Source organism: Cydia amplana, chromosome 8, assembly GCF_948474715.1.
Source record: "Cydia amplana chromosome 8, ilCydAmpl1.1, whole genome shotgun sequence".
Classification (NCBI taxonomy): domain Eukaryota; kingdom Metazoa; phylum Arthropoda; class Insecta; order Lepidoptera; family Tortricidae; genus Cydia; species Cydia amplana.
Window position 1 is genome coordinate 242357 of NC_086076.1, and position 9696 is coordinate 252052.

Below are 9696 nucleotides of genomic sequence, written 5' to 3' on the forward strand. Positions count from 1 at the left end.
TATAGTACAATTCGATACAAGTGCAAAACATAGGAAATTCGCGATCAATTAAAACCCGACCGAAGGGAGGAGGGAGGGAATTACCTATTCGCAGATGTATATCGTACAACGTTTTGTAGTAAGTACAATGCATAATGTCCCTTTAAAATTGTCGACATAGTTACGTAATGTGTTAATTATAGCACTAGTACGTTAAAGAGAGAACAACGGGGAAGTTAGTATAAAAAAGCGGTTATCCACTATCGTCTTAACAATGTTATTGTTACAATGGATAGCTGATCTCACTGATAACGCTACTTTATGTCATCTATTTCAGAACTTGTTTAGTAATTAAAGGTATGCTAATTCGCTTTGATTTGTGACCGCCGCCGCGTATTTACGCACGTGGGTGGAAACAGGATGTTTTCAATGGATTTATTTACTTCATTAGTGTCAGTAAGTACTACTTTTTGCTTGCCTCATAAAGAACCGCGTTTTGGTAGCTATAAGTTTGAACTTTAGGTACATCCTTGCTATAACATAATATGTTAAATTATATTTAATGTGTCTGTAATTATGTAATCTAGACATTCTAGACCAAAGTCATTAAAACTATAAGTAATGCACTTTCATTTATTTTTACCTGATAATGAATATGAATATAATATTACAATTATTAATAGTAACTGACACACATAATTATTATTTTTATTATTAAGTATTAAACATTATAAACATTACTAGCTTTCGCCTGCGACTTTGCGTCGCATTTTTACCTGCTTGAAGTTTTTTCCAAAAATCCTTACATACCTAATGGAGTTGTACCTACAACATTTAATGATGTAGATCGTGCGTTGTGTCCTTAACGCAACAGATTTTCTAATATTTAGGTTCAGATAATCTGTAACGTTTTTCAGGCAAAAGGTTATCAAAAATCAAAATCAAAATACATTTATTTCAGATAACTATGATCCATGCATGATAAATTTAAATAAAAATACAAAAACACTAATAATCACACATCACAATAATACAAATAAATGTTAAAATACAATTTGAATTCAAATAAATAAAATAAAATCACACAGTTAAAATTAATAAATTAAGCACATAAAACATAAAACTAATTAAAATTTTAAAAACATAAAACAAAGATTAAAATTAGAGATGCCCCGGCGAATAGTGGTTTTGGCCGAATACCGAATATTCGGCCCCTCTCTCGGCCGAATACCGAATATTCGGCGACCGAATATTCGGCATGACATGCGAACATTTTGAGTCACAATTATTATGAAAACTGATCGGTAACAAAGCTCAACGTTAGACGACATTAGCTAAGATAATATATTTTTGTTGAACAGTATTAATGAATCAAACAAAACAGACTCATGATGAAAATAAAATGTTTTTCAATCAACAAATGCTCAAAAAATACATTCTAAATATTCCTACATAGTTTTTAGTTATTTTTATTGTGCAATTTTTCTTTTTAAGTAGGTGCAATAGATATTCGGTATTCGGCCGAATAGTAGGCAACATTCGGCCGAATACCGAATATTCGGCAAAGTGGCCGAATAGGCCGAATACCGAATAGTTGCCGAATATTCGTGGCATCTCTAATTAAAATCACAGTAGGTAATATTTTAAAAACTATTTATGATATGATACACACCCCTTGAGACTGTCTACCCACTGTTTCTGTATTTGACAGCCACACGTCCTTTCAGCAATGACTTTTAGAATGCTGTTGTGACTATCCCTCAATCGCCTCTGCATCGACGCGTACTTTTTGCGCATTATGGGCCCGATTCGGATTTTGTAATAGATATCTATTAGACATCGCCAAGATACGATATCGATATGTTTAAGATCTAACCTGTCAAATTTGACATTTGCGCGATTCTGGAGATACTCTTGAACGATTTCCACAAGATATGGCTTAGAGATCCAATTCACATCTATTAGATATCTAATTCTATCTAACGTAATTGCGCTGCAAAAGAGAACTAGTTGAAATCTAAACTATAACATATCTAGAATAGATCTAGTACGTGTCGTCTCTTGTGAATATCTTGAAGTTCGTTGCCATACTGCCGCGTGAAAACCATCAACGCGAGCGCCTACGAACATACCTGAAGCGCTGCATCTGCGGGGCAGTCCCATCAGCATTCTAAAAGTATGGCGTCGTATGTCGTCGTCGTATGGTCACATATTAACTCACATTTATGGACGACCCGTAAATTATCGCGAAATGTATTTTATTACCTTTATTTACCGACGTTTAGACGCAGGTTTCACTGGTCGTGGTCGCAGCTAACTGATGTCCCAGCAAAATGTCAAAACAGAGATTTGTGCAACTACCCGACGAAAAGTGTATGAAAAAGTTTGGGGTAGACATCACATTTAAAATAGTCCGACATGCAACACTCACAATATCCACATATCTAATGTGAGTTAATATGTGTTCAAAACGCGAAAGTTTTTCAGTTTTAGAACAGAGGACGCTGGTTCGATTCCAGCTCTGAACACTGGAGGCTTTGGTAATTTTTTCCTTCGTATATGACATTTATTTCGGTTTTTTTAAGGCATCGTTGATTTATCCAGGTAAGTACTTAAACGATTTCCGTACTATGGTGTATCAGCCGTGGTATATATATACGTAAGCGGAGTGGATCCCTGTCAGCTCAAAGGGCGAGGTGGACTCACCCAGACACTCTAAATTGCTCGCAGATTCAATTGCCTAGGCTTCCGGCTGGTCTAGACACCAATTTGGTCTAGAAGCAATTTTATTGTCTGCGAACGGTCTGCTGCTCGTTATAATGTCATGTCATGTCATGTCCAATAGTCTTTTGATTGATTCCTGGTAAGGTTATGAAGACTGTAATATAGGTTCATCTAACGCAATGGGGTATGTCTTACTTACAATATTATTATTTATTACCTTCGCCTGAACGATTATTAAAAAAAAATCCATATCGAGCCGTCCACCTGACAAATGTTACCACCTGACAAGTGTGTAACATAATTAGCTGCTTAAATTTAGCACCGAATTGGACACAATATTGAAGTCATGTCATAGGTACTTTTCACATTGATGACTCGAATATGCCCCTTCTTAGAACCCTGTCGCTTTATTGTAATAGAAATGTCCCTAGCTTGCCAGCTGAAATAGATGGCTCTGTGCGCTTTGTGTTTTGTGGTCACTGAATTGTCAAATTTTTTACAACCAGACCGCATATTGTACAGATACTTTACACATCTTATAGAATCAGAATGTTCGGTGTAACGTGTATTAGCATCCGCTAACAACGTCATTATGTAGATGGGACTCCAATTGACTCCATCATATCGAGATGGACGCATGATCGGCTAATTATTCAATTCGGTTGTGCTATAGCATAATTATAATGGCAGTAGCTCAACTCAAGTAATGTGTAACTGAAGTGACAACGGAAACTGCGTGGTGATGGTAACTCATTAAGACAAATCAATGAATAAAAAAATTGGCCTTTCTCTTATTTGTCTTGTTCTTTAAAGTTGAAGGTTGTTTATTATGGAAAATAAATTTATAGGCAGTAAAAATTAAAATTGCCAAAATATACCTACAAATACTAATACAATCATTAAAACATATATATCATTTTTGTACTATTACCTACATCAAATCCCAAAGTAAGTTAAATAAACTTTCTGCTGAGCTTGTTTAGAAATCAATACCTATTATGTATGTACAAATATTAAAAAAATAGTAAACACCCATGATTTAGATCATTATACAATTGAATGCCCTTACCGAGATTAAGCAAATTTTACGGTGTAACTCACGTGCGTAACTTGTCAAAAGTGGAGTCATGTCATTTAAGTATTCAGTTATGCTCACGAGGTGTACAGCTCATCTGGGTAGTCTTTAGTGTTAATATATTTATAAATATACAGTAAATGTAAATAGACAAACAGTTAGGCTACTGCTTTGAGTCATGACCACACTGTGGTTTATTACCCTGAATATGAAAATGTTAGTAATGCATACGGTAGCAGTTAATATGATAATTTGTCGGATATCAATGTGTTATTTGTGTATTAGACTATAATTTGTGTAGGTATTAGACTATAATTATAAGTTAGCTCGAGTGGGTTACTAGTTTACTATTCTAAGCGCCACTTGCACCATCCCACTAACCCGGGGTTAGCCGGTGAAACTATCAACTCAGTGTCAAATTGTACTGGTAACATGGTAACTCCAGGTTTAATAGGCTAACCGCGGGTTAGTGGATAGGTGCCAGTAGCGCTAAGTGGTTTGTATTTCTATAAACCTTAACTTAAGACTTAATAATGTTTTAGAGTTCCGTAGTCTAGGAACCCTTACTTCGACACTTTTGACCCGTGGGTTAACCTACCGAATATAAGTAGGTAGGTACAGTCAGTATTTGCAATAACAAAGTATGGCTATGTCATCACCAATGTCAAATTTCTATGAACATATTCCGAACTTCCTCACGTTGATTTGATCAAGTCGCTGCCACCTTAGCAGATTCTAAACGTTGGCTAATATTCAAAATTAAAGTAGGCCAAAAGAAAAGATGTCTCACTACATTGTGGTCTGTATGTTTGTTTGTGGTGGCCTCGTTTATGGTTCCTCGACGGCCTGTGGTTTTGGTAATTTGTGGCCGAGCCTCCCCTCGTACCTTTCCAACTGTCAACTTAAACTGAACCTTTTCACAAAGGTATAGAGTCCACCGATGGTCATGCAGTCAAGAGTGTTGCTGTTAGTAGTAGATAAATTCTTGATGATAATTGAAAGAAATGGAACAAGAATTTTAAAAACACCTAGGTACTAACTTTTTTTTAAACACAGTAATTTTTTATTTGATTATCTTCCTGTAATATCGGTCCGTGACATTACGCAATTGAATAAAAAGTCGTTATCTAAATAATATGCAGCGGCAGGTACTCGTACTTGGTACAGTCGAGTCGGTACACGGAAGCTTCGTAATTGACGCCTACGTCTAAGGGCAACATGCGGACAGGTAAACCTAAACTGAAGCAGGTTTTAAAAGGTTTAAAAAAGACCTTAAGCCTAGTTTGAATGTTAAGGTTACATTCAGATTATGACTACAACAGCGATACTGCTGCATTGTTAATTTCATTAATAAAATGCGTAGCCTGTCATTGCCGCAGTGTAGTGCCGCGATTAGAACGTTCTATCTATTACTCATTTTATTTATTTAATTATTTACTCTTTATGGCACAGTAAAAATAAGTACAAATGACGGACTTAATGCCTTAAGGCAATCTCTAATAGAGCTCTCTCATTGAATTTTACTAATATAATGCCCTTGTATAGCTCTCAGTGAGTTTCAGCATATGTTTGCATTCACTTATAAAACATTTGACGACTTTTGTATTTTTCAATAGTTATTTCCAAAATATAGTCGAAGGTGTAAGACATACGCGATACTTTAAATAAACACACGCGGTGTTGTAACAAATGCCTGTAAATGTTCAAAATCCCCAATTTTCCCATGAACATATATTGTCAGTGCTACATATAAACGTAAAGAAATCAAGTTTATCTCTTATCAAGTAGATCCGAGTAGAAAAACGGTCAAATAAATACAGTTCAGTTAATACGGCTATGCAAATGAGCAGTTAACACCACATTCTACTCTAGTTATACCGAGTCTTTATTACAAATGCTTACCGAGTTTAATAGAGGCCAAAGCTAAGGAGAACCCACTAGACTTACATCGATCGGGATATGAACCGTGATTACCTTTTGTATATTGTTTTCGAGCTCCCGATAACAATAAAAATAACAAACAATACAAAAGGTAATCACGGTTCATATCCCGGTCGATGTAAGTCTAAAATGGAACTAACCGTGAATCATTCAAAACTGTTAATTAGAACCCAGTATAAATGTGCCGGCATAACGTGAATGTTACCTATGGTTGCTACTTTCAATTTTAATTTCTATCAATTGAGGTGCAAAACCGACTGTCGACTAAGGTAAGGACACTATGCACCAAAATTTCGTATATTGACCCACCATTTCCTATCTCTATCGCACGTGCATAATTATCCGCATAGTTAAATATTGCATAGTTTTTAGTAGTTGCATAGTTATTGTCCCACTCGCACAGTGGCACAGGGAGTCAGGGGCAGCAATATGTTTATGCGCGTGCGATAGAAATAGAAACAGGCGGGTTAAACTACGAAATTGTTCTTGCTTAGCGTCCTTACTTTATTTAGAGTTAGGTTAGTTAGTTTAGTACACACAAACACGATGTTATTGCTCCCTGCCCTGTACGGTTAATGATTTTCGTAGTTGTCTACATGACCGTTTGATAATGTTATCGTCTTTTGTAGTCACTGTTAAAAAGTGACACTTAATTTCTCCAACGGATAACGCTATTTTTCTCCTGCTGTCACCGTCCATGGCGGCAAAGTGTAAACGTTGTTCGAGATCATGTTACCCTGGTGTTCTCGAACTCAAACTCGACTACGCTCACTCGACCAATGGGAATCGCTCGTGTGGATAATTAAACCGAAACTTCGCACGAAAACCGACGATTAAACGAACGCCATGACAAGTGGCGATCTGAGACTATGCTAAACATTATTATTGTGTTTAAAAAAACATTTCTTACGCGGAATCCATATCAACATTTTAAACATCAAGAGGTACCTATCACATGCGCGTTGGGTGGGTTTTACGTAAAGGTTTTATAATTATTTATCATTTTAGTTACTTAGCACTTGCGTTCAGTAAGGGTCAAACGGAAGCCAATGACCTTTTTACCGATCTACCGATTAAACTCCCAAGTACTCGCGGCTTAATGTTGTAAAAATATAACAGGAAAAATATCGACTCCCTGTAACATGCTTATTTTATTTTATCTCTCAAATACTTCCTTAGCTTAGAATCTGACAAGGACATTGATAGACATTTCATAATGCATTATAAAATATAGAACATATTTAGCTCTATTATAACCGACAGTAAATAAGTAGAACAATGGTACACGTTAGTATGACGTCACGTGCCGTGTAGGCATTAATACGACACGACGATAAGGGAATTAGCGGCTGGGCTAATTTTTCACAGCTAGGGTGAGCGCGGCGACATGTTGGCGACACGGCGGCGACACGGGGCCGTTGTGAGCTCCCCGAGGCTGGCGCGCTGATGGAAAATGCTCGCTGGTGAATGAGATGAATATGAAAATTATGAATATGAATAAGTATAAAGATAGAAACTTATAAATTCTGATAGTATACAAACAAAACATCACGAAGTAGGTAGTATAATAACAGACATTACGAATATACGAACAACTGCCATAGAGTTTGACTTCTTTGCTAAAACCTCAGTCAGCCACGAAAGTAAGTACCTACTCGTACGTACCTGTCTGTACCGACTGATATAAAATCCGGCATATTCATTTAAACCCTAAGGATGAACATGAACAATTATTAAAAAAAATTTGTATGATTATTATCTCATGATCATTTATTAATGACACTAACCGTATCCCACACGGGCGGAGCGGAGTCATGGGCATAGCTAATATACCTACCCAGTATTCATTGGTAAATCGTAAGGTGTAATGAGGTCCACCGAGTGAGCCATTAGACCGCATTTATGAGGTATTAGCTCACGTGACGTGGAGTCCTCGCACAGTGAGTTATGAGTCCTGAGTGTGTGGTTACCTACTTAGTAAGGCTGTTATGAAAATGTCCTTAAATTATTGAAAAATATCTGAAATAGCTACTTTTAAGTGACATTTGTTAATTGAATGCATATTGCATTTGTTTGGCGACAGTGACACTGTACCCACACTGTACCACGAGTCACTGACAGTGTCAACACTGACATTAGGTATGCGTTAACGTCTACGTATCTTTCTTTCTATGCATCCCGCACGTACTGACATATTAGTTCGAGCAAAAAGTAAAAAGAAATTAAATCACGTAGACGTTAGATTATAATGTCAGTGTTGACACTGTCAGTGACTCGTGGTAAGGGTACTGGTCTAGAAATGATAAATACGATGAATCAGTGACATGAAGGAGAAGTCAATATAAGGGAAACAGAATGTATGAAACTACGTACGGTTGTGAAGCTACTTGTTTTGAAAGCCATGGTTCTCCCATCCACGGAGAGAACAATATCAGCGTCAGAAAAGTTGGCTAGTGTCGCTAATCATATCTACAATTACTTTACAGAAGTGTCATATGAGGCGTAAGAAATATTTAAAGTTCTGTCCTTTTAGAACTGACCAATACAATGTATACACTTAAAATACAGTCCGCAACATACATTAACTTACCTTCCAAATTTCAACTTTATGACTAGAACTGTAATCCACTGGTATGATACAGTGGACTACAAAACAATCCCATCTTGTACCTACACTAAAAACATTATTGCAAAGGAAATAAGGCTGTATATTGAGATAAAAAAAAGGTTGAATGGTTTTAGCGGTGTAGTACAAAGGAGTGTTGACTCAAGTGGGCATGATACCTATAGGTAGATATTAATAACAGATGGCCTCATCAATGAAAGTCAACAAGATCTTAGTGGTTTGTAATAATGTTATAATTATGTAAAATTTGCTGTTTTGATTATAATGGTAATTTCAGCACCACATAAGTTTACAGGGAGAGTATAAATAAGAGTATGTTTATATTTTTGACTTACACTTTTCTGGTGTAATTTTTAACACCATTTAATTCAAATCTAAATTATGAAACTAAGGCCTGTTTACTTTTAAACTTTTAATTGTTCGAGAACATCAGAATATGTCCTACAGTATATTTGGAATGTGATAGTTAGGTACGTAACTTAGAGGAGAGCTATGAAACTTACACAACAAACATAAACATTAAACATAAGTACTTCGTAACATATGTAAACTGATATGCACAATCTTACAATGAATGATTATTTACTTACTTAAGGTACAGAAAAATTAAATATGTTAAAATTGCTCACTTACGTATTTTTAATATATCAGTGTCTCACGGATGATTTGATGCGATCCTAAACGAAATCATATGTAAGTACTGAAAAAGAAAATCAATTGGACATATCGGTTTTAAGTTAACAAGGAAAATATATGTTTTAAGACTGTTAAAGTATATCCACAAAGTTACATGATACCGTGACAACATGTCCCACTGACGCACCAGCCTGCGCAGGTGCGATCAAGAATATCAAGATCAAGATACGATGCGCGTACGCACACCGTGAACCCCTCGGTCAGGCCGTGACGGCGGGGCAATCCGTGTAATTTCATTAATTCCGTGAGGTTCTGAGAATCAATACTTGGAAGAAAAACATCAAAATTTAACTATACTTAGTCCTAGTTTTAGTATATCCTAGTTGGTCGAAATAAAAATGATTTAATTTTAATTTAATTTAATAGTCCTGAGGCTTTAGTGTTTGACGACAAAGAAGTAATGATTATTTTATCAAGATACGAAGCGCGTACGCACCGAGTTTAACCCCCCGGTCAGGACGTGACGCGGGCGGGGCGACGCGGTCAATGCGTGTAATTTCATTAATCCCGTGAGGTTCTGAGAATCAATACTTACAGGGAAAACATTGTTGCAATCAAATAGCCACAGACTATAGGAACAGTATTTGTTTATTATAGTGTTTGACAAACATTTTTAGTTCTTTATCGTAAGTAACCATATTTTCCTGCTTTGCCT